The sequence below is a fragment of the Chionomys nivalis genome, chromosome 26, assembly GCF_950005125.1.
Source record: "Chionomys nivalis chromosome 26, mChiNiv1.1, whole genome shotgun sequence".
Classification (NCBI taxonomy): Eukaryota; Metazoa; Chordata; class Mammalia; order Rodentia; family Cricetidae; genus Chionomys; species Chionomys nivalis.
In genome coordinates, this window is record NC_080111.1 from 16,232,003 (window position 1) to 16,257,446 (window position 25,444).

At 38.6% G+C, this 25,444-nt stretch overlaps 1 protein-coding gene across 8 annotated transcripts in view; it reads left to right on the forward strand.

The window, feature by feature from the left end:
• Positions 1–25,444, forward strand: part of Srpk2 (SRSF protein kinase 2) — a 179,443-nt gene that overhangs the window by 88,896 nt on the left and 65,103 nt on the right. The window lies entirely within an intron of this gene.

The window sequence follows — 25,444 nt, forward strand, 5'->3', positions numbered from 1 at the left end:
ATGTTTCTTGTTAGCCCCATAATGGCTCCCTCAATCAAGATATCCCTTTCCTTGTTCTCTGTCTCTGTCCCCCATCTCGACCAGAAGACAAGGCCTCACTATGTTGCCCTTCCTGGCCCTTAGCTCTCAGAGATTCACCTGCCTCTGCCTCTTGTGTGCTGGGATTAAAGACGTGCACCACCACGCCTGGCCTCTAGCTTGTTTTGATTAAAGTCCAAGACCACCTGTACTTGAGGAATGGTAAGAAGCACAGTGGACTGGACCTAAATCAATTAATAATCAAGATTAAAAACCTCGCAGGCTTACCCACAAACCAATCTGATATAGCTAATTTTCTCAATTTAATTTTTTCCTCTCAGATGACTCTAGGATGTGTTATTAAGACTAACCATAAGAAATCAATTTCATGAGAAGCTGATCATTTTTCTTTGAGAAACTGAAGTTTTAATTACAGCTATTCTCTTTTAAAATTTAGATATATTAATTTTATTTTATGAGTGTTTTGTATGTCACAGGCCTACTTGATGCCCATGAAGGTCAGAAGAGGGCATTGGAACTGCTAGAACTAGAACTATAGTGAGTTTTGAGCCACCATTTGAAAGCTGGGTATCGAACCTGGGTCCTCTTCAAGAGCATCAAGTTCTCATAACTCTGACATATCTCTAGTCTCAAGTTTTGATTACAATGAAAAATCAGGTGTGACATGATCTTCCTGTACATACAGAATCATTTTTTTCTTATAAAGGGAGATTTGAACATGAGCACCAAAAAGAATGTGATACATTTCAAAGACCATATGGGCTTTGAGTCATGAACTTCAAAGGTCAGTCCTTGCAAGTTAGGTAACCTCTGCAAGTCTTTGTCATCCTGATCATTAAAGTAAAGATATCAATCTCATTCAGGACTAAGTAGATCTAAGAAGGTGATGTATATAAAGTCGATGCTGAAGAGAGGTGGTGGGAGGTATGGGCAACTCAACATGATAGTGTTACATGTTGTAGAGTCAGATCGTCTTTTCAGCTGAGTGTAGCCACTCAGTTACTTTGTTTACCTTGGCAACTAGTTGGTAGTTTAGAAGATATATTATTGAGTATTTGTAATTTCTGAGTAATTGTAGTATTTAAATGAAATAATGTATAGAAAGTGTTTAGGGCAAGAAACTATTGAATAGGTAGACTGGGAGCTGGTAAATGCTTCAGAGAAGGAACATCTAAATTTAGCTTAGTATTATTTTATGTCTCAGTATGTCACTGTCTAATTTTGATATCAGAATGAGAGTTCTTTAGAGCTATAAGCAAAAAAAAGGTACAATCTTTTTGTAAAACGTTAATTTAATTTTTACTGACATCATTTTTGTTCTTTAACATCAAGCATGCTTTTCTTTGCCTTTACGTTCTTTGATTTGATTTAGCAAAAATTATTCTTGAACATCATCTGAATAGCAAGCAAGCAAAATAGATGATGAAAAGAAAGTGTTGCAGATCAAAGCTGAAAGAGCACTTCCAGAGGCTGCTCTCACAGCGTAGACTTTCCTAGATATTTGGTAAATAAATGCTTCTTAAATATTGGGCAAATATTTTTGTGTATGTGTGGAAGTTTAAGGCCCACAAGAAGTCAAGAGTTTATTTAAAATGCAACATATGAGGGCTGAGGAGGAAAGAAAATATTTTTATTTTATTACTACTTTGGAGACAGGGTCTTACTATTTATAGTTCTGACTAGCCTGATACTCAGTATGTAGATTAAGCTGGTCTTGAAGTTGCAGAAGTCCACCTGCCTCTGCCTCTCAAGTGCTGGATGAACCATAATGCCTGGCGAGGGAGGGAGCGCTATTTAGTTTATTTTTACCTTTATCTGTATTTTATTTAAATGGATGTTTGCCTGTATTTCATGTGCATGCATTGCCAACAGAGGTCAGAAGATGGCATTGGATGTCCTGGGACTACAGATGGTTGTGAGCCATCATGTGGGTGCTAGGAAACAAACCCTGTCTTCTGGAAGGGCAGCCAGTACTCTTTACCTGCTGGGCTGTCTCTTCAGCTCCAAGACAAACTATTTTGAGCATTGTTTCAAAGTTTTCTTTCTCATTGACCAAAAGTATTTCCATTTTGTAGTCCAATGATTTTCAAAGTTGTTAGTTCATCCTGTACTTAACTGACACTATAGACAATTATGTTTGTGTTTAGGTTTACAGGTTTTATTACTTACTTTCTAATGTCTGTTCCTCTGTTCATTCCTCTGCCCTCTTTTTTTTCTTTTTGTAATTACTGTACAATGTTAATATGTAGAGAATATTTTAAAACAGGATAGTATGTAAAGTGCCTCACATAGTTTCTATACTTACTCAGTAGTTTTAAAGAAACATTCTAGTAAAAATTAGAATATTTCCCCAATGCCTCTAGATAAAATAATTATTTTATCATCAAGCAATAAAAGGATAAAAATAAATATATAGAATATTTACTTCTGACTTGACTATTGTCTAAGTGTTTGTATTCCTTACAAATTCATATGTTGTAATCTAAGCCACCAATATGTAGTATTTGGAATATGATAATAGGAAGTAAGGCTTTGTAACTCTTATTATCTGAATTGAAATATTCAAGTTTTGAAATGTAAATGATGGCCGTAGCAAAAGCTGTATGGCCTTTCTTAAGTTGTCTCCATCCCCAGCCGAAGATGAAGTGAGATTTAAGATTTCAGATAAGAAAATCAGGCCCCAGAGGAATTACCAGCTTAGCCTGTTTGTTCCTGAGCTTTGAGTTGTTTTAGTGAGGCTTGGTTGATGAACAAGAATATTTGCACATTCTTCTCCTAATAGTTAGAGCATTTAGTTGATCCAAGGAAGGTGTAAGTGAGCTTTTCTGAATGTGCATAATTTAATGAATCTTTTATTAGTAGGCTTTGCAGTAGAGAGTGGGAATATGCAGGATGTTATGACAAATATCACTTAGATTTTTTTTTCATTTTGCTTTTTTATTTTTAACTCTAAGGAATTTCCATTTCAGAAATAATACTTTTCCAAATCATGTTGTATCAAAAGCCACCCTCATGCTTTAGAGAGGTGTGTCCTGTGGTCCTGCGGAGATACCTAAGTGTCTAATTGTCTCTGGGAATACTGATAGTGTATGCTGTTTTGGCCACTCGCCATGTCCAGTGCCTATACTGATACAACCTCATTTCATGCTGTCAACCGTCTATAATTTGAATTGAATCCTCAAACCAACGTCTGTCTCTTTGAAGATATTATGTCATATTCTCTGTCTTGAAGTACTACCCTGATTTTATGTGGATATTGAAGAGATTGCTCCTTTGTCTGCTTTCATTTATTTATTTATTTATTTATTTATTTATTTATTTATTTATTTATTTATTAACAGAACTTGCCTCAAGTTTATTTGTAGAAACAGCATAAGGTCCTGAACATCTGCAAATACTGTGTAGGTGTTCACACCAGTCCATCTGTCTTCACATTGGCAGACTGAGACCTTTTTTATGGGGCCTTCACAGGGGCCTGAGCACCTTTGGGAGCCTGAGCTGCAGCTGAGGCCTCTGCCTTGGCTTGAACCTTGGGCTTTGTTTTTTGGAGCCTACGACCCCTGGCCATGTAGCTTCTAATCCGCTTCCCAAGCTTAGGGTGAGCAATTAAAGCCAGGCGGGTGAGTTTGCGGGTGGGGCCCTTTGGCACCTTGGGCTTCACCACCTGGGGCTTCACCAGGGCCTTGATGGCCTCCGCACGTGCGCTCATGGCCTTTGCATTATTTGCCTGCATCTTCTTCAGGCCTTTCTTGTTGTGCTTCTTGGCAAAGCGCATGTTCCTCAGGAACTTGGGGTCAACCCCCTTGAGAGATTCGTATCTTTGTGACCGGGGTTTCTTGATGCCGTTTCTGTGCCATTTCCGGGACTGATTGTGTGTGGTGTGGTTCTTGGACTTGGCCATGGCTGGACTGTAACCGGCGGCTCCTGAAGCGCCTGCGACCGGAAGAGAAAGAGCGCTTTCTTTTATTTATAGTGTTTCTTTTTTTTTTTTTTGGAGGCACAGTCTCAGTACGTGGCACTGTCCTGGAATTCATCATGTAGACCAGGCTCCTCGTCTTAAACTCACAGATATCCTCCTGCCTCTGCCTCCTGAGTGGTGCCATTAAAGGTGTAAGTTTCTTAATTGTGCTTGCTTAGATTTAATATTTCATACCTACTATCCATAAAATCTCCAGCTATTTATCTTGCTTCTGTTGGTATGCACTTTCTCTTCCTCTCTTCTGTTTGGGGAGCCATACTGTGGGTTATCATAGGAAACATTATCTACTGGGAAGATGTTTGTTTTAGGTGGCAAAAGTTTTTAGGCTTTTTTTTTTTTAAATTTATTTATTTATTTATTATGTGTACAACATTCTGCTTCCCACACACCAGAAGAGGGCGCCAGATCTCATTACAGATGGTTGTGAGCCATCATGTGGTTGCTGGGAATTGAACTCAGGACCTCTGGAAGAGCAGTCAGTGCTCTTAACCTCTGAGCCATCTCTCCAGCCCTTTTTTTTTTTTTTTTTTAAATCACGGACCTATCATCTACTACCCATGTGATTGTGAATGGTCTTGTGTATAGTCCTGAGATTCACCTCCACATTTGTGAAATGGTTTTTCCTTTCACTGCGCCAATGCACCATAAGGAGTAACAGTGCTTTTCAGTGAATCAACAGTCTGTAAATTATGGTTCACCCCGTTTGTCTTTTGTCCAAGAAAGTAGTCAACTATCAGTTTATCTGTGTATGACACTCCACATGTAAAAGTGTGTGTTAGAATACAAGCTCCATTCTCCATATTTGTGTCAGTGTTATTTTAAAGCCCTCAACTCTTGTAATATTTTCCCCTGTCAGAATTCTTTAGACATGAAATCTAATTATCAACAAGGACAATTAACACAGAGTAGCCTGTGTGGCATCGGCTGAGCAGTTGACATAAAATCCCCACCTGCCCCCTGGGGGATGTACTCAGCTCCTATGAGACCTGAGATGCCAGGACAAACCCATAAGTCTGCACCTTACAGTCCTGGACGAGACTGCTGCTTGTTAGATGAGTTGTTTCCTGGTCACCCTCCCCCACTGTTGCTCATGTGGATGTTAATACTGTAAATGCTAGACTGTAGCTGAGAGCCCTTGGATCTCTCATCTTAGGAGGAACTGTATTAATGACTTAATTTTGAACAGCAAAAGGACTTTGTGATGATATCATAGATTGAAATAATAACTGTCTTTACTAGTTTTAGATATATTTAGCATTTGCTAGAAGTAATAATTCTTTTAAAAGTCACACCAATTTTGTAATTATTTTTTACAGTTGCTGTGGCTTTCAGTTGGATTATGTTAGAAAACAAAACAGTCAAGTGTTTCTGAAGTACAGATGTTGTGTGCTGTTTGTATATAAAATCACATGGAAAACTGATAGGAAGGAATTTGTGCCTGGGTTAGTGGTTTCCCTGTTCTTATCACATGCAGACACACACACACCTAGCTCATATAACAGAAAAGTGAAGATACTGCATTTTGGGAAATCAATGTTACATTAGCTTGAAGAGGTAGATTTACTGGTGAGTTATGGGGTACCTCTGAATGCCAGGCTCAGAGTCCCCTTCAGGGCTCAGAAGACTACAGCAAGTGTTGGACTTAGATCTAAGGGGAAATGAATTTCCCACTACATACATACTTTTTCTCCTGCTGTTCTCTTCATACTTTGTAAAGTTTCCAGTTTATATACACATGTCAAACAAAGACAGTTCTCTGAGCTTGAATCTCCCTTTATCTTTGAAGGTCCCAAATATGATCTATATGAAAGACTCCTTTCCTGACTGCATGTCCTGCCAAATGGAAGATAGTTGCAGGGAGGTGGCTTCTAATGTATCTCAGGGAACGAAGCGGAGATTAGACTGTGGGAACCAAGGTTATTGACCGTGTGACTAAATTTCCCACTGGAAGTCCCACAGAGTAGGGGGATGACTCAGTATACCAGTACATGGGGAAAAGTTGTGCCCAATATCCATACTCTGCTGAATATTGCACCAAGCTTATGGCTTCACAAGATCTAAATGTAAGAATCAGCCGACATACAAAAGGTGATAGGCCCAGCGTCTTGCAAACTGGGTTTGCCTCTGTCAGAACACTGGTTCCTTCTGGTGGGTCAGCCTTCCTCTCTTGTCAGCTGAAATCTCACTGCATGATTCCTGCGAGCCACAGCAGTGAGTGCAGTGGTGAAAGATGCAAGCATGGGAATTGAACCTTGCCTTTATTTTATTTCACTGTAAAATAAAATCATCTAAAATCCTATATCATGATTTCAACACACATACACACTTACTTAAAATTCACTTATTACAAACATTGAGTACTTTCATCCTAAAAATCTGTGAGACTTTTAGGTTTTTTGTTTTGTTTTTTCTTTTTTCTTTTTTTTTTTTCTTTTTGGTTTTTCGAGACAGGGTTTCTCTGTGGTTTTGGAGCCTGTCCTGGAACTAGCTCTGTAGACCAGGCTGGTCTCGAACTCACAGAGATCCGCCTGCCTCTGCCTCCCAAGTGCTGGGATTAAAGGCGTGCGCCACCACCGCCTGGCTCTGTGAGACTTTTAGGATAAGAAGTTGATAGATATTTATCACTTCCAAAATCCTTAATCGTTCTGTCTTCTGAGAATAGTCTTTGACTACTAGGTGAGTTTAGCATTTTGGCATTGAGAAACACATCTACAAAGTTCATGTTTGAGAACTACACCATCAAGTTATAAAACAAACAAATTACAATATGTTTTAAGCAAATTTTTACATTTTGTGGTCTAAGTTTATGGCTATTCAGTAACTGTGCAACCCTCATGCCGTGGGTTGGACAATCCTGCCAGAATTCCTGGAAACTGTTAACCACTTCAGTGTTTGTGATGCTCTGTCCCTCTGTGTTCCCTTACCTTTTGAAGCATCTGGTGCACCTAGCTTTACTGCTTTGTTGTTGGTACTTCTATTTCTCCTACCAAAGTGTAAGTTACTCTTCAGGGTAGCCTGTGAGCAAGTAAGGACATGAACTTTGTAGGCTGCCTTGCTTTAAAAGTATATCAACTATTTTCTTTTGTATCTTGGGCAAGTTAATTGATTTTTCTCAGTTTGAATAAATTGGTAGTAGTTTGTAGGACTTTTGTTTTTGTTTTGTTTTTCGAGACAGGGTTTCTCAGTACCTTTGGCGCCTGTCCTGAAACAGGAACGAGAAGTCCAAGCTCAGCTGTGCTGTGAGGGAACTACAGAGAGAGAGCACCTGGGCCGTGCACCTGTTTTTTTCCTCTGGGTCCCTGAAAACCACACCCTAATTTGGTCCCGTCTCTTGAAGATAATTGGTTAACAAAGCTTCCCCATCATATCTCCACAGCATTCAACTAATTTTATTAAACTAGATCTCTGCCTTGTCATTTAGTGACATTTTAGGTAGAGAATTTGCAGACCTGAAGATGGGCATAACCTGCCCCTTAGAGTTCATGTTTGAATGCATGTCCTTGTTGTTTCTGTAAGCAGGGCACACACAGATTTGCTATGTACTTTTACTATGTGAAATATACTTAGGCATTCCCTACTTTACTCATTAAAAACAAAGTCTACAATCTAGTTAGCCCCCCTTTATTGCCTGGGTTATGAAAACGTGAAATATTTTGTGGCCTTGGTAGCATATTAAGAAATCTCTGGGGGTCCTTTCTTTTTTGTTGATGCTAGGAAAAAGATCTAGAATACTCATTGCAGTTGAAATTTGTTAGATATCATTCGGGAATTATTTCTTAATGACCCTAGCCTGGGGAAGTGGGTTGGATTGTGAGATCATGGCTTTTGGATGGGGGTCAGAGGGAGGGGGTGCCGGGCAGTTGCCCAGGAGTTGTCTGTGCAGCTGTGGTAGGCAGGGCCTGTTTATCTTTCACCTTATTTTGTTCTTACAATTACTGTCTCAATAGTGAAACATTCTTCTGGGTCACTCGTGTCTTTTTAGTAATTAGTTTATCTTAAAAAATGTTTTTTTTAAAAAAATATGTGTGAATGCAAATAATATCTGACCCACAGCAAGTACTGGAGTTTAAATGGCTTTATCCAGCAGTGAAAATTATAATCTTGTCCTAATTCCAATATAGTTCCATACAGTATGCCCTGAATTCAGGGACCACGTCACTTTGTTCACCATGAAACAGACAGATTTGTTGTTAAATGTACAGTATGATCATTTTGTCATAATTTTGTTGTTGTTGTTGTTGTTTTTTGATACAGGGTTTCTCTGTAGCTTTGGAGCCTGTCCAAGCCTGTCCTGGAACTAGCTCTTATAGAACAGGCTGGCCTCAAACTCAGAGACACCCACCTGCCTCTGCCTCTGCCTCCCAAGTGATGGAATTAAAGTTGTGCACCACCACTGCCTGGCTTCTTACTCTGTCTTGGTACTTGGTCCTTCTTATGACAAACTTCCCATCCTGGCGCTGCTCAGGACTGCCCGATGTCTGTGAACTGATTCATAAATGTTAGTGCTTTGGAAAATCCAAGGAATTTAGTAGTTGTATGCCAGGAAAATGGAGATTAACACCAAACTATATTTTTCAATATCCCAGTTATCTCAGAATAGATACCAAAGTAGGCAAACATCGAAAATTTAAAACTTACCAATAAATTTGCTGTTAGAAACTTACTTTCTGCCTAAAGCACTTGATTTTTTTACAATATTGTCTTCATTTGTTGATCATACTAAGTTTCAAGTATTTCCAATTATGGTGTCTTAATATTTTCATAAATTGAGTACTCCTTTTGTTTATTTGTTTGGTTTCAAGACAGGGTTTCTCTGTGTGTAGTCTTGGCTATCCTGGAACTTGCTCTGTAGACCAGGCTAGCCTTGAACTCACAGAGAGCCGCCTGTCACAGAGACATACACAGATCACAGAGATCCTCGTGAGTGCTGAGATTAAAGCCATGTGCCACCATCACCCAGCAAGTATATTTGTAATGTGAAGAAAAGCACTACTTTTTTTTTCTTTTTTTATCTTTTTTGTGTAGCTATCTGTAGTAAAGGAAGGGAGTGGAATAGGACAGGGTATGGTATTGGAGAGAACGAGGCTTGGGCTGGTTTATGCAGTGGAATGGATTACAGGTGCCATAGAAGAATAAGCATCATGACTTAGGGATTGGGTAAGAATAATGAAAGAATGTTCTATTATGTCAGCCTTAAGAAGTAGGCTTAATGGAGAAAGCAGAATGCTAAGCCCCCATTTAAGCCAAAACTTTATTTGACATGTTTTCTGAATTGGAAGCCTAATGTATTATTAGGGTATAGTTACTTATATTTGTGTGACATTAACACACACTTGATTTTATTGGTGTAATTGAAAACTATGATTAGTATGATTCACCACCTACCCCCAATCAGGGTTTCTCTGTTTAGTCTTGACTGTCCTGAAATTCACACTGTAGACCAGGCTGGACCAGGCTACCCTTGAACTTTGTGATCCACCTGTCTTTGTCTCCTTAGTGCTGGGGTCTAAGATGGGCTCCAACATGTGTTGTCCTGTAGTAACTTTTAAAGAAACATATAAGGCTAGAAGTCCTCCTTCTGAAATCCTTTGGTCTGTTGTCATATGATTAATAAAAATCCCAGTTCAGCCTTGAAGGTCAGAAAAGCAAAACAGTCAGCCACTGGCTCTTACCTTAGTCCAAAATGGTGATTCTGCCTCCAGAAATCCTCAGAATGAGACTGTGTATGAGAGCTGTCTCCTCCTGTAATCTATTCCTTTCTAGGGCTGGAATTAAAGGCACGCACCACTGCTGCCGCCCAGACTTTATAGCAAACTATTGTAGCCACTGGGATTAAAGGTGTGTGTCACCACTGCCTTACACTACTCTGTAAGGCTGACCAGTGGGCCTGTTTTACTCTCTGATCTTCAGGCAAGCTTTATTTATTAAAATACAAATAAAATATTACATCTCCCTGTTGGTCTAAAATAAAAAGGCTATAACTAATATAAGAAAAAACTGTATACAATAAGTACTATAACTATATACAATATATACAGGCAATAAGTACACCAACAATGTCTAGTCCTTTTCCATTTGACAAATTCAAAGAAAATGCTCCATATCTATCCTATCTTGTGAGTCCAAAGTCCTTTCTATTGTACCAATTTACTTTCTATTATAACTTGCTTTCTGCATCAAGTAAACAAGGAAAACTATAACTATCTAGTCTTCAACTCCCTTAGAGTCCCCAAAAGTAGATAATATTAACTGTGTAAGCAGGAAGTGCAAGCAAGTGACTTCAAAAACATGTGAAAAATGACAAAAACAGATGGCTGCCTGGACAGTCACCAAAGTTCTCTGCAATGTTGGAACACCTATCTTTAGCCTATCGGCCTAGCATAACCAACAGACTTTTCTGTGAAGCAGGATATTCTGAAGGGCTGTTCCTCCTGTCTTGACAATGTTTGGCAGTCACTTGCTTTTGTGTCCTGCTTGTCCAATTAGGACAAAATACTGTCAGCAGTTGAGGCAAGGGCATTTTCTTGCCCGGTGGCTTACTTTTGCCACAAAGAAAGTAAACTCCAGGAAGAGTCTTCAATGCCCATTTTCTTCTCTGCAGTAGATTAGTGCTGCCAGGAGCAGACATGACTCATTGTCATAAAAAAGAGCCTGTGTTATTAGAACATCTTAAATGCCATATTCTATAGATCTCTGAAGTGTTTGAAGATAACTTGTCTATCTAATATATATCATTGTTTGACCTTGAAAACATACCTAATGTGACTACAAGTTCAATTATAATAGGTGACTAATTACTAACCTGCATTTCCTTATTATCCTAAACAATTGGTAATAATAACTTTCAAAGGCTAGAAATTTGCATTACATTGTTAAATGAGCTGTTTAGGTACAATACTTTGAACAAGATTGGAAACGTATGAGCAGAATGTTTTTAAAAAATTAATCACAAAAGTCCAATCCAATGTAAAACATTTAAAACTAGTAGTTGCTTTTTAAAAGTGGATTCAATAATCTACCTTTTTCAGGCTGGAGATATGGCTCAGAGGTTAAGAGCACTGGCTGCTCTGGCAGAGGTCCTGAGTTCAATTCCCAGCAACCACATGGTGGCTCAGAACCCTCTATAAAGAGATTTGGTGCCCTCTTCTGGCATACATTCATACATGCAGGCAGAACTCAGTATACAAAATAATAAAATAAATCTTTTTAAAATATCTACCTTTTAGTCTTATATCTATAGCCCTACCTTTTTCTTTTCAGAGTGTATTCAGTAATCTACTCTTTTACCCTATCATCTGTATCCCTCTTTGTTTCTTTTCAAAACAGGAACCTTGAACCTGATTTCCCTTTTTTAACTTTTTTCCTGACCATTATCAATAGTAACTTGTAACCAGCCCCCCTAAATAATGACAAATATCCGTAATCCATTGAACAACTCAAAACCCACCTACTTCACCTCTTGGGAATGTGGGCACCATATTATTAAATTTACTTCCTGTTGTTTGGGGGCAGTGGTATCTTTAGTGGATCATGAAAAGAAAAATTTGGGTTAATTGTTGGATCCTTGGAAATATAGCCTCCCCTCCCCCCTCTGTGCGTAATGGGAAAGTTCAGGGCTTTTCTCAAGTCCTGGCTAGAGTAGTCTGCTATGCTGTATCATCCCAACTAGACACCTTGAAATTATTCTGAGAAGTTTGTAGTTCAGAGTCGATCATCAAGTGGTGCTATCAGCTGAATGGCATCATATGAACTAGATGGAATCGTTGTTGTGGTGCCCCATCTTCTTCCTGGATACTTCAGAGATTACTGTAGGAAAATTTATTGTTCACTGTGGAAAACTTAGCATTATTCATATCAAAATTGATAGTTTGAATTTCAATATACAAATTGAAATAGTAGAATTTTTTTTTTTTTTTTTTTTTTTTTTTTTTGGTTTTTCGAGACAGGGTTTCTCTGTGGTTTTGGAGCCTGTCCTGGAACTAGCTCTGTAGACCAGGCTGGTCTCGAACTCACAGGGATCCGCCTGCCTCTGCCTCCCGAGTGCTGGGATTAAAGGCGTGCGCCACCACCGCCCGGTAGTAGTAGAATTTTATCTCCCTTCTGTCCCACACCAGGCGGTTCTCCTGATAGGACAGAAACTCAGATTTTTCTTTTAACATCATTCTTGGATTTAGAGGAGAGCCACGGTCCAACTCCAAAGCCAGCTCTGATTTTTAAGTGAGTGAGGACTGCCATTATATTGAGAAGTAAGTAGATATGTATGCTTAGGTGGTGAGATTTTGCCCTGCAGAGAATATTGATATCATATGTCAGATTTTTCTTTGCTTGGTGATTTTTTTTTTCCTGGATAGCTCTCTTTTCTGCTTTAGGCATCTAGATGTCCAAGATCTCTCGACTTCTTGAAGATGGCTATTTTCTATTTTCCTGCTAAGACAAGAAGGAAACCGTGCCCCAACCCTTGTGAGGTTTCCTTACAACCTGTGTGGATGAGCTGTCATTTCTCTTTATCAAGAGGTTTCTCCTTTCCAAACCAAATCTTGATGAATTTTGATGTTATTCATAGATTTTCTTTTTTTTAAAAAAAATATTTATTTATTATGTATACAATGCTCTGTCTGTGTGTATGCCTGAAGGCCAGAAGAGGGCACCAGACCCCAGTACAGATGGTTGTGAGCCACCATGTGGTTGCTGGAAATTGAACTCAGAACCTTTGGAAGAGCAGGCAATGCTCTTAACCAGCCCCATAGATTTTCTTAACCAGCCCCATAGATTTTCTTCTGTGGAAACAAGCGTGAAACCCTTCTCTATGGCTGGGATTAAAGGTGTGTGTCACCACTGTCTGCTCTGTAAGACTGACCAATGGGGGCTGTTTTTACTCTCTGACCTTCAGGCAGCTTTATTTATTAAAATACAAATGAAATATCACTACAGTCTGTCATGTTTCTATCAGCCTTCTTTTGCTTCATCTGTATCTGCTTTCTTCACTTGTATCTGGATTGGAAACATGCTTCAATATATTGCCAATGATTTCTTTAGAGATATTATGACTTTTTTTTTTCCCCTTAAAGATTTGCCAAAGCATCTCATCATGTAGCCCTGGCTATCGTGGGACTTGCTATGTAGACCAGGCTGGCCTCAAACTTATGGAGCTCTTCCTTCCTGCTTCTGCATCCCAAATGCTGGAATTAAAGGTGTTTTCGCTATGCCTAGTAGATTATGACTCATGGTGATACATAACTTGGGTGTATATAGTCTCCTAGTGACAAGTGCCCAGACCACATTCCAGACCTATTAAATCAGACTCTCCTTGTCTTGCTTTTCTTTTTTTTTTCTTTTTTTCTTTTTTCTTTTTTTGGTTTTTCGAGACAGGGTTTCTCTGTGGTTTTGGAGCCTGTCCTGGAACTAGCTCTTGTAGACCAGGCTGGTCTCGAACTCACAGAGATCCGCCTGCCTCTGCCTCCCAAGTGCTGGGATTAAAGGCGTGCGCTACCACCGCCCGGCCTTTTTTTTTTTTTTTTTTTTTTTGCATTTTTGAATAAAAAAACCTTGCAGATTGTGGTAGATAGTCTTAATTAGGACCTAGTGTACTACAGCTTTCAAAATGAATTTAATTTTTGTGTTTTGTTTTATTTCCTACCCAAGTGAACTTGAGATTTTTCATGGTAGAATGTCAAAAACATGACCCCAACCTTTCTAGTATTTTTGCCACTATTTCATGCTGTACTTAGTATATTGGCAATGAAAAAGTAGACCCTTTCTGCTGCCATATATGCTTACACACACAGTTCTCCTGACTAGAATTTTCATTGCCTAGATCTGTTGGTACCTTATTCTTTCTTGTGTCCTTTTGATTCTCTATTCTTTCTCTAAGTATTCTGAAAGACTTAACAAGCAAGTGAGCATCCTCCTTTTTACCATGTTTTGTTATTGACATAGACCGTATAGCAAGCTCTAGAAACTGTAGGATAATTAAGTAATTTGTGGGGTTGGAGAGATGACTGAACAGTTAAAAACCCATATTGTTTTGCAGAGGATATGAGTTTGGTTCCCACTACTTATGTCAGGTAGCTTACCACTTCCTGTAACTCCAGCTCCAGGTAAACTGATGTCTCTGACCTCTTTGGTAATTCTTAGATGCATATTAACCACTCCCCCCATTAAAAATGAAAAAAATACTAAAAGAATTTGTTAAATACGTTCTGCCTTATTTATTTTGGTTATATATTTGTCACAACTAATATACCCAATTCCTGGTGGCTTGAGAGAAGACTTACTCAGTTAAGCAGTATAGTTTGAGCTTTGTAAATATTTCTTGAAGAATAAGGAGAGAATAGTAGCACAGCACTGAGTTTACTTGACGTGTCAATGGGATGCTTAGAAAAGACTTAGTTCTCGTTCTGGCAGGTCTATGGATTTGATACTCTTCAGGGAAGACTTCAACTGTCAGATTCACTGGCCTTCACACAAAATGCCTGTCCTCTGATTCTTAGAGATAGAAATTTTGATTTCATGGGTACCATTCTCAGTACCACCTTATGTCTTGAATTTGTGTTCCACCTAAGGCAAATCTCCTCCTCCTCCTCCTCCTCCTCCTCCTCCTCCTCCTCCTCCTCCTCCTCCCCCCCCTCCGTCCTCCTCCCCCTCCTCCCCCTCCTCCCCCTCCTCCCCCCTCCTCCGTCCTCCTCCTCCCTCCTCCTCCCTCCTCCTCCCTCCTCCTTCCTCCTCCTCCTCCTCCTCCTCCTCCTCCTCCTCCTCCTCCTCCTCCTCCTCCTCCTCCTCCTTCTTCTTCTTCTTCTTCTTCTTCTCTATTTAGCAATTTAATGTTTTTGAACTGAACCCATTGGAATGTGATGGGAATGTGTTATTACCTATGTTTGCTTGTTTTACACGAATAATAACAAGGCTATATATTTTTAGGTATATAGTTCAATAACGAATGTAACCACAATCATGAGTGAACATTTTGTGGTCAGTGATCTGACTTCCTGCTTCTTAGCACCCCTTGGCTGCTTTTGATTGCTAGAGCTGTACTAGTCTAAAATGGCTTGTTGTGGTATGCAGTTTTATTGTGTTTTGCTTTCTTTGCCTTTTGAGTTCCTGTTGCACTTGTTGTTTGTTGCCCATGATAAGTTGCAACTTATCCCGTTTATAGTAATTTTTTAAAAAAAATTTTTTCATGTGTAAGGATTCTTTGCTTGCATGTATATTTGTGCACTACTTGAATGCCTGGTGTCTGCTGAGGCCAGAAGAAGGTATTAGATCCCCTGGAACTGGTATTGCAGCTGTGACTTCCCATGTGGGTCACTGGAAAGACAGCAAGTACTCTCAGTTGTTGAGCTGTCTCTCCACCCCTCATTGTTATTATTATTTTTTAAAGGTACATTAAAGTTAAACACACACAGTAAATTAGAATAAAGACGCTTGTGTAATGGTTATGGTAGTTGCATGTGTCTGTTGATTCTTTACTAGCTCCAAAACCACCTGCATCAGAATCTCCTGGAATGCCGAGCCTGGACCTACTATCAAACTCTGTTAATATTTTTGTGGTAGGAGCTGTCAAAATCCTCGAGAGTATATGTGGTGCTGTCGTGACTCCTATCACAGCCCAGTGGTTGTTGTGCTTGGTCCAAGTTTCCTGTTCATCCTGTCTCAATGCCAGCAACCTGCTATTTACTGTTCTGTCCCAGAATTTGCTGGCCTAGAAATACTGCTCTCTCCCAGTCTAGCTGTTTGATAAGGCAAGCTCACTTCCTTCCTTTTCACTTACAGAGTGTCTTCAAGCACACCAACCCCCACCAATATCATTATTTCTCAGATAAAATAGGGTGAATAATTGATCTGTGTCACAGAGTTGTTTTGAAGGAGAGCAGTGTGGTAAAGTGATGTGTGTATATGTGTTTGTGTTTGAGAAAGGGTAGCTCTGGTTAGCCTGGAACTTGCTGTTTAGACTGGCAAATCACAGAGATCCACTCGCTTCTGCCTTTTGCTTTTTGGAAAAAAGGCATGTGCTGTCACACCCAGCAAGTGTTTGGTTTTAAAAATACCGTTGTTATAATGTGTTTATTGCCAGCCCAAAGATACATACTGCGTGTATTCAAAACAAGGTTTACCGTTTGCTAGTATGCTGAGTGTTACCTTGCTTCCTTGGACTTTAGACCTTCCTTCATAATCATTTCTTGTTCTCCTGAAAGTTGTTTTGTATTAGTAGTTCTTTTAGAAGAGAGCCTGTGGATGATAAATTTAGTTTTTAGGTTTTTTTTTAAAAAAAATACATTTTCTTTATATATAAATGTTAGGCAGATATTCACCAAACATGATTAGGTAATTGGTCTTTATTTTTACTACATTGGGGACTTAAGCATTGAAGCAGCTTTTGTTCTTTGTTAATTCTGAACAATTCTGAGCTTTATTACTTCTCATAACAGCCTCTGTTCTGTTTTCTGTCTTTTCCAAAACCTCTAGGAAGTAGGTAAAGGTTAGACCTTATCATTACCTACTCCAAGCCTTACATTTTCCTTATTTCATTTAATTTGTGTTTGAAATGCAGTCTTTATTATTGTCGTTTAAACTAGCCTCAAATTCATGGATCTTTGACCTTCAGCCTGCTAACCGCTAGGATTACAGCTATCCACCACCATGCTGGCTTCAGTTTTCTTTTATATTTTTATTTTCTGGTTCTATGTTCCTCCTAGATAGTGTCTTCAGATTCACTTTCCAGTTTTGTTTGTTGCCTGGACAATTCATGTTTAACAGACATTATCCCTCTACAGTCCATTGATTTACTTTCATTTCTGTGAGAATTATGAAGTTATTTCTTTCTCATCCATGGACTTCATAATTGCTTATTTATCCATCTGTAGATTGAAAATTTTGGAATAAGAGGCAAAAAGATAATAATGCACTGTACCGAACACTTACAGATCGTGACGCATAGCTATTACGTAAATAGCATTTATGTTTCATTAGACAAGATGAGTAACCTAGAGATGGTTTAAAGTATATGCACAGATTTACAAGCATATCCTGTGGCACTTAACCTAAGAGAACTGAGTATTTGTAGAGTTTGGTATTCATGGATATTGGGGAAACATTATCCTTTTTTTGTAGCTGTGTTGGTTGTGTTAGATAATGCTACTATCTGATATCTGATTTTGTTTTTATTCTGTTAATTACTACTCTTGCAAGGTAGTAAATGCTTTAAAATTAGGATGACCGGCAGTACTGTTTCTCATGTGTAAATGTAAATTGCTTGGGATAGTTTAAAGGATTCTTATTTCTTTTGGCTTGCTTTTGTGTGGTTTTCATGTTTATATTGTCATTAAAAAATATTAACTCGGGCTGGAGAGATGGCTCACTGGTTAAGAGCACTGGCTGCTCTTCCAGAGGTCCTGAGTTCAATTCTGAGCACCCACATGGTGGCTCACAACCATCTGTAATGAGATCTGGTCCCCTCTTCTGGATTGCGGGTATACAAGGAGGCAGAATGGTGTATACATAATAAATAAATAAATCTTAAAAAATATTAATTCACATTTATGCTATATAATTACTTTGTTTTTACATTGCTATGTCCAGTGGGATTACCACTAACCCAGAAATACTCTAAATTAATTTCTTGGTGTAAAGTCTGATACGTTAGCTGTGAATTTAAATGCTTTTTCCAAGGGAAGAGGTTTGGGATTGCAGGGAAAGTTCCTGCTTGTTCTCTAGCGTGAAGAAGTACAGATTGTATTCTGAGCATACTTTGTTGGTTGGTGGCCAGAGAGTGTTCATTCTGGGGCTTGTGTAGTTAGAACCTAAGCCTGCTCACGTTGATGCACCCTTGCAGAATGGTCTTATGATGGGTTTTCGTGTGTTCACCATCTTCAGCTGGAGTAATAACGTTTATTTGCAGTTCAGAGATTTATATTCAATTTCTTTGGTAAGGTTGACATTAGTGTTAACTCAAGTGTGGTCTTCAAACCTACACTTGATCTGAAAGTTGGAATGTATGAGGATCTTAAGGTATAGCCCAGTTTCAAGTGCAACATCTACGAATGACAATAGTTCCTAGCCATTTCCTGGAAGAATAATTGGGCAAAATGACCTTTGTTCTACAAACAAACAACAACAAAAAAAATGCTCTGTCAACAACCCTCAAGTGGCAGGAGTTTCTGAGGCTCAGATAAGAACTGCAAACTCAACTGACACCTTAATTTTAGTCCAGAAGAGAGCGGCCATGCTGTATACCCTCATCTCCAACACGCAAAACTAAGTTAATAAATGGATGTGGTTTGAAGCAACTGTGTTTAGCAATTTTTTACTGTAACAGAAGAAACAAATACAGCTGTCAAGTTCCTCAAAATGTACTGGAGCAGCTCATGTAGAAGTAGCAGTCTTCTCAAGATTGGAGTCTATTTAACATAAAGGAAATGGAAAAGGACCTCACCTGGGTAAGCAGGAATGAGAGCAGGTTCTCTTTTTAAAATGGGCAGGTTTAAAAGCAAAAGCTCTCCTCAAGACCAAGCAGAAAAAGAACAGTGAGTTTCATATTTAGAAAAATACTAGCTTCCCTGTAGTCTAAGATGGCATTATTTCCTAGCAAGTGTCAGCAAATCAGACTTGCTTCCCAGGTCCTCTATATTTTAGACCCCAAAGGTGATCATTTCGGAGCTGGAGAGATGGTTCAGCAGTTCAAAGCACTGACCGCTCTTTTAGAGGGAAGGAAGGAAATCTACGTACTCTAACTACAATTGAGGGCTTCACACGGCTCAGGAAATGCTGCAAGATATTCCACTTTGAACAAAACTTCTGCAGACTCTCATAAGTCTTAAAACTAAAGGCAGCTACAATTACTAACAAAATTACTTCAATAAAATTCAAATACAATTTATTTTCTGTACTCTGAGACAATTCAAAACACATAAAGGAAATAAATGGAATGCTATCATGGTTTATATAATGTGGTAGCCAGCAAGCACATTAACTGCATTATAATTTAAGATGCAGTTGATTAATCACTCCATCACCATCTCAGCTTCACATACACATTGTCAGCAGTCTAAGGGCAAAACAGGACCACTTCCATCACCAGCTTCCAGACAATACTGCTTTGGGAAAATTTTAACAAAATGTATCACTTTTGACACATTTGGTAATGTGATTAATGTATAAAGAGTTTATAACACTTTTTAAATAACTTGAAATTTTAGAAGAGACAGTAAAATGGTAAGTAGACAGGATAATCAGTTTAAATTAGACAATTCCAATATCTGAATGCTTATTGGTTCAGGACGTTTCCTTATTGAAATTTGTCCTACTGAAATGGTAATACTGGAGCATCATAATGTCCTTCAACAGAAGGTTCTGTATGGAGTAGTGCTTAGTATACTTAAGTAATACACTATGGTTCTTTGAAAAGTACTAGCAGAACTCTACTTTTAAATGTTTTGTTATTTAACTGAAATATACGGTTTCTTATATAAAAATGTGTTTCTAGTGCTTTATATAAACTGTACTGTTGGGTAGCATTTCTGGCTTAGAGAACTGCTTAATGTCTTTTTTCACTGAGAATGTAGCTGGTCAAATGTAAGAGCATATAAGTTGTTGAAATCAGATTATAGCCACTTTTAAATATCTTTGAAAAATAATCTTCACAAATGTATAATAGAAAAATTCAAATAAATTATGTAGCTTTATATAGTTTTGTATTTTAAATAGCCCCCTGGAGTATAATTGACACAGAGTTTACTCACTTAATATATACAGTTTATATATATGTATATATAACTCACCTCTTTCTTTCTTCCAGCAACTGTTTGTTTGGTACATCTGTTTTACAGTGAAATTATAGAACCCATGGTCTTAGTGACTGGCATCTCTTATTTCCTGTCATGCTATACAGCTCTGTAGCATGTATCAGCACTCATTGCTTCTATTTTGAAATAATATTTCATTGTAAGTCTGTGACACATGTTTAGCAGTTGATAGACATTTGGATTGGTTCTGGACCGTGTTTATGATGTATAATAGTACCACTGAGGATAATAAATTCTGTTGAGATATTTCATTTCTGTATATATCTAGGAGTGAAATTGTTGGATCATATGTTACTCGTGTTTAACCTTTTAAAAATTACCTTGATTAATTGATTAATCTTAGTTTTGGGAGCCAATTCATTGCAATTTTGATTTCCTTTACCTGAACACTTGTTCTAATTTCATTTCAATTTCTATGACAAAACTCCCTGTCATAAAGCATCTTAGGGAGAAAGGATTTATTTTAGCTTACAGTTCCAAGTCATAGTTCATTCCAGGGAAATGAAGGCAGAAACTTGAAGCAGCTAATCATATCACATCCACAGGAGCAGAGAGATAGAGGCGTGCGTACCTCTTAGTGCTCAGTTCGCTCTTTTTTATTTTTATTTTTGAGACGGGGTTTCTTGCTGGGATTAAAGGTGTGCGCCACCACTGCCCAGCTTTTTTTTTTTTTTTTTTTTTTGGACAGTTTGCTCTTTATACACTTGGAGTTCAGAATCTCTTGCCTAGAGAATGGTGTCACCCATAGTGGCCTTGGGCCTTGTTCAATAATGAAAATAATAAAGACATGTCCTTCCCTGACACCACAGACCAGTTTGATAGACAGTTCCTTGTTGAAACTCTCTTTCCAGATAATTTTAGAGTCTATCATGTTAACAATTAAAACAGTCAAGGTGATAATGAAATTGATCTTTTTGTGTTTTGATCATTCATATTTTTTTTGAGAAATATCCATTCTAATTCTCTGCTCTCTTGGTGTTTGTTATTGAACTTATAGCCTTGTTGGTGATGAACAAGTACCCTACAATTGAAATATATTCTTGGTTTCTTTACTTTATATCTTTATTAATATGTCTTCTTCATTAGTTGTAAGAGATTTTTATATATTCCAGGATATAAACCTCTTTTCAGTTACAGAATTTTGAAATACTTGCTCATGTTGAATGGATTCTTTATTTTCTTGTTGGTGTTTTCCAAGGAATATAAGCTTTTCCTTTGAAACCCAGGCATGGCCGCGAGTGCTTAAAATTCCAGCAGTATTGAGGAGGAAAGGCAGAAGGATGTCTGGGCTCACTGGCCTGCCGGCTTAGCTAAGTCTGCTAGCTCCAGGTCCCAACGTAGGGTGAACAATGTCTGAGGAATGACTGAAGATTAACCTCTAGCCTCTATGTACAAGTCTTCCTACACACGCATGCACATACACACTAAAATTTAAAGAATTCATTGCATTTACTTATTGAAGGTGGGAAGATGACATGTCACAGTGTATGTTTGGAGGTCAGAGGATAGCTTCAGATTATTCATTCTCTCCTTCCATCATGTGTGTCCCTGGATTTGAACTCAGATCTTCAGACTTGGCAGTAGGTACTTTTACTTGCTGAGCCATTTTTCCTGTTCAGAAGTTTTTTAATTGTCATAAACTATAGTTTGTCTTCTTTTCTTTTATTCATTTGTTTTAGTATTGTGTGTAAGAAGCACTGCTTAACTTGAGATCATGAAAATTATTCCTATTCTTTCTTTTCTGAGTTTAATAGTTCTGACTCTTTCATTTAGTTTTTAATCCATGTGGGGGGGAGAGGGAGGGAGGGGCTGGGGATGGAGTGGAGAGTCAGGTATTCGGTTTTTAAAAAACATTTATTTTTATTTATATGTATACATCTATGTGATTATGTACCACATACCTGGTTGCTGTCAGAGTTTGGAAGAGGGCGTTCGAGCCCCTGGAGTTGGAGTTATACCTAGTATGAGTACGAGGAACTGAACTTTGGTCCTGGAAAAGCAGCATCAGTAACCACCTAGCAATCTCCCCAGCTAATCCCCACCCCATGCACCCTTTTGGTTATTTCGGCATCATTTGTTCTAAAGATTCTGTTTTTAAGCTATTTGTCTTGGTAATATTTAAATTGAAATATTTATAGTTCCTCCCCATTCATTTTCTAATATTTCTTCCATAGAATAGATTCATAGGTTTTCTTTCTTTCTTTCTTTCTTTCTTTCTTTCTTTCTTTCTTTCTTTCTTTCTTTCTTTCTTTCTTCTCTCTCTCTCTCTCTCTCTCTCTCTCTCTCTCTCTCTCTCTCTCTCTTTCTTTCTTTCTTTCTTTCTTTTCTTCAACAGACAGGGTCTCTCTACATGCCTCTGGCTGTTCTGGAACTTTTTTGTAGACTAGCCTGGCCTAGATTCTCTGAGTTTGCCTTAGGTGCTGGCCTTAAAGGTGTGCACCACCTCTCTTGGCCCTGGAATAGCTTCTTATTACAAGTTATCTTTTGATCTGTTGATACACTTCACAAGCCTAGGCTTGGTGAGATTACTTGACCCTCTTGGTCTTTTAGGTAGTTGATATTTCAGCACACTTTACAGTGCTCTTAGAAACTTTTTAAAAGAATGTCACCTCAGCTGGGTTTGTGGAGCGTGTTGTAATTCTAGCATTTGAGAGACTACGGCATGAAGTCTCTAGTTCTTAAGCCAGTCTCAGCTACATAGCAAGTTTGAAGACCCTGTTCCCAAGGAAGGAAAGGGGAAACCCGCTTTCCTTCAAGTGTTAGGTCATACATCAGTGTGTATTAAAAACAAATAATTGGGGGGCTGGAGAGATGGCTCAGAGGTTAAGAGCATTGCCTGCTCTTCCAAAGGTCCTGAGTTCAATTCCCAGCAACCACATGGTGGTGGCTCACAACCATCTGTAATGGGGTCTGGTGCCCTCTTCTGGCCTACAGGCATACACACAGACAGAATATTGTGTACATAATAAATAAATAAATATATAAATATTTACAAAAAATTAAAAAAAAAACAAATAATTGGGGCATAATGTTATATTTTACATTGACTCTTGCTGTTCTGAACTGATATGAGTAGTGTCAGTTACTGTGAGGTGTAGGTCATTAAGAAAAACTTTAGAAGAAACTATCATCATTTTTGTAAGCAGAGTGTAAATGTAAGGCTAAGCTGCTGCTCTGCTTTAAGTGAGCTCTGCAGGGTAGTTTCATCCAGTAGAAATGCAGTGGATACAAATATACTTTAACTCATATATAAAACATCTTAAAATGTAATACATAAAAAAATGCTAAAATATTTTACCTTTTTTGTACTACTTTAGAAATTCAGTATGTATTTCACAAAATGCACCTCAGTTCTGACTAGCCCTGCTGCCGGCTCTCTGTTTTGTGGCCGGTGGTTGCTGTATTGGGCAGCACAGTTCCAACTATTTTGATATGATAGACAGGGGAACGGACTTAGCATAAAATAATCTTAACTTACTCATCATGGTATACTGACTGCCTTCTAACTGACAGAACTAGATTTCAAGTGCTTTCTGCCTGTGTGTTCAATGTAGTCCTTATTGTCCTCTTAACACAGAAAGTCTGGGACCTCTTAAGCTGGGTAGACAGTGCAGCATTTGGGTGAGGAATGTAAGGCACAGGTACCTGGGGGTTTCAGCTGAGAAGCAGCAGACTCGTTTTCTCCTGCAACCACAGGGCTTTCTGTTCTCTGAGAAATAGATATGAAATGCCAGCACTCCTTAGTGGGATTGCTGTTTGACCTTCACTCTTGGACATTTTCACTGTCTCTCCTTAGTGGGATTGCTGTTTGACCTTCACTCTTGGACATTTGTCAGTGTCTAGATATGTTTTTGGTGGTCACAGCTGTGTGTATTGTCTAAAACCACTGATAGAAATGCATTCAAGGAATCTGTCTACACTAGTCAGATATAGCAGCTTTCTAAGTGTATCACTGAACAAAATAGGTCAGATGGATCTGTCCACACTCTGGGAAAATGTGTCATGCTTGCCGTTCTGACCCAGGGAAAGTGGACAAATGGTAGCATTTCTCTGCTTCCCCACTTCCCCATGTCCTTGTGGATTCTAGGGCCCTGTGGTGGAAGGGAGGCCTGTGTTGAGGATTCCCTTTCAGTGGTCCTGTAGTACAGCAAGTAGGAATGGATGTAAGCTGTGTTTTACTTAGCGTTCTTGAACAGTCCCGCTAAAGGTTGCTTGGTCGTGCTTGTCTTTGCTTTCCATGCTCTTTGCAGTCCCACTCCGATCTAGAGACATTGGGATTTCCCCTGGTTTCTACTCTTCCTTCTTCCTTCCTTCCTTTCTTTCTTTCTTTCTTTCTTTCTTTCTTTCTTTCTTTCTTTCTTTCTTTCTTTCTTTTTTGTTGTTGTTGATAGGTCATAATAGTTAATGCACGCTAAGAACACTAGAGGACAGAAAGTGTGGTGGGGCTTTCCTATTCAGCCAAGAGGTCTTATTCTCCTTTTTAAAACTGAATGAGTAAAAAAAATAAAAAAATAAAAAAAAAATAAAACTGAATGAATAAAGTAGTGATTTGAACATTTCTCTGGCCCCGGCTTTACACAGCATCTCAGTACAAGCTAGCACCTTTCCTCTGATAGCTGATCTTGTTAGGATTCTAGGATGGAGCAGGAGCCTGGCTGTGTACCTCAGGAAAGATTTGGAATTACCCTTCTACATGAAGGGAATAGTACTGTCCCAGAGGGAATCCATGTGCTTTTAGAAAAAGTGTGTGTGTACCAGGCAGTGGAAACTACACTTACCCAGCACATGGGTGCTATTACAATTCCTTGCTCCTTAGCTGCGCACCTCTCATGTTAGGGTTCTGTTTGTGACACCTGGGAGTGACTTCCTCAGCCTGGCAGGGGTGATTCCCGCCAATACTTCCCCTACTCCTTGCAGAGGTCAGGGAAAACGATCATAGTCCCATTCGGAAGATTGCCGAACAGCCAGGAGGGCTTTGACATCCAAACTGAGTTATTATGCTATTTTTCTATTGGGATTTGGTTAGGAATATCAATTAACTTTGATGTAAGTTCATCCCCCCCCCCCCCCCCCCCCGAGACAGGGTTTCTCTGTGTAATGTTTTCTGCCCTGGAATTTGCTTTGTAGACCAGGCTGGCCTTGAACTCTCAGAGATTTCACTTGCCACTGCATTCCATTTTATAGACCCTTATTATGAATAGTTTACTTTTAAGTGAATAAAATTGGTATTATGTATGTTATTCTTGATAACTCAAGGTTTTATGTGAGTGCTCTAAGCTTTTGCTTATATTCTGAATATTTCTGTGCTTTATAAAAGTATATTATATATTACCTAATCTATTGGGAACTGCTAGAAATCGTAAAACATGTTTATATAGACAACATATGATATATTTGACAGTAGTGTTTTTCTTTTATTTCTGGTTTTGCAGAATGGCTGTGATAAGCAAGGTTGAATTTTAAAATAAATGTAACTTTTAACCTAAACCTAATCTTATTCTAGTTATTTCCGTGGCAAGCAAATTATGATTTTTTTTTCTTTTCTTTTTTCTGGGGGAGGAGGTTTTGGTGTTCAGGGTTTTTTGTTTTTGTTTATTTTGCTTATTTTGTTTTGTTTTTGAACACAGGG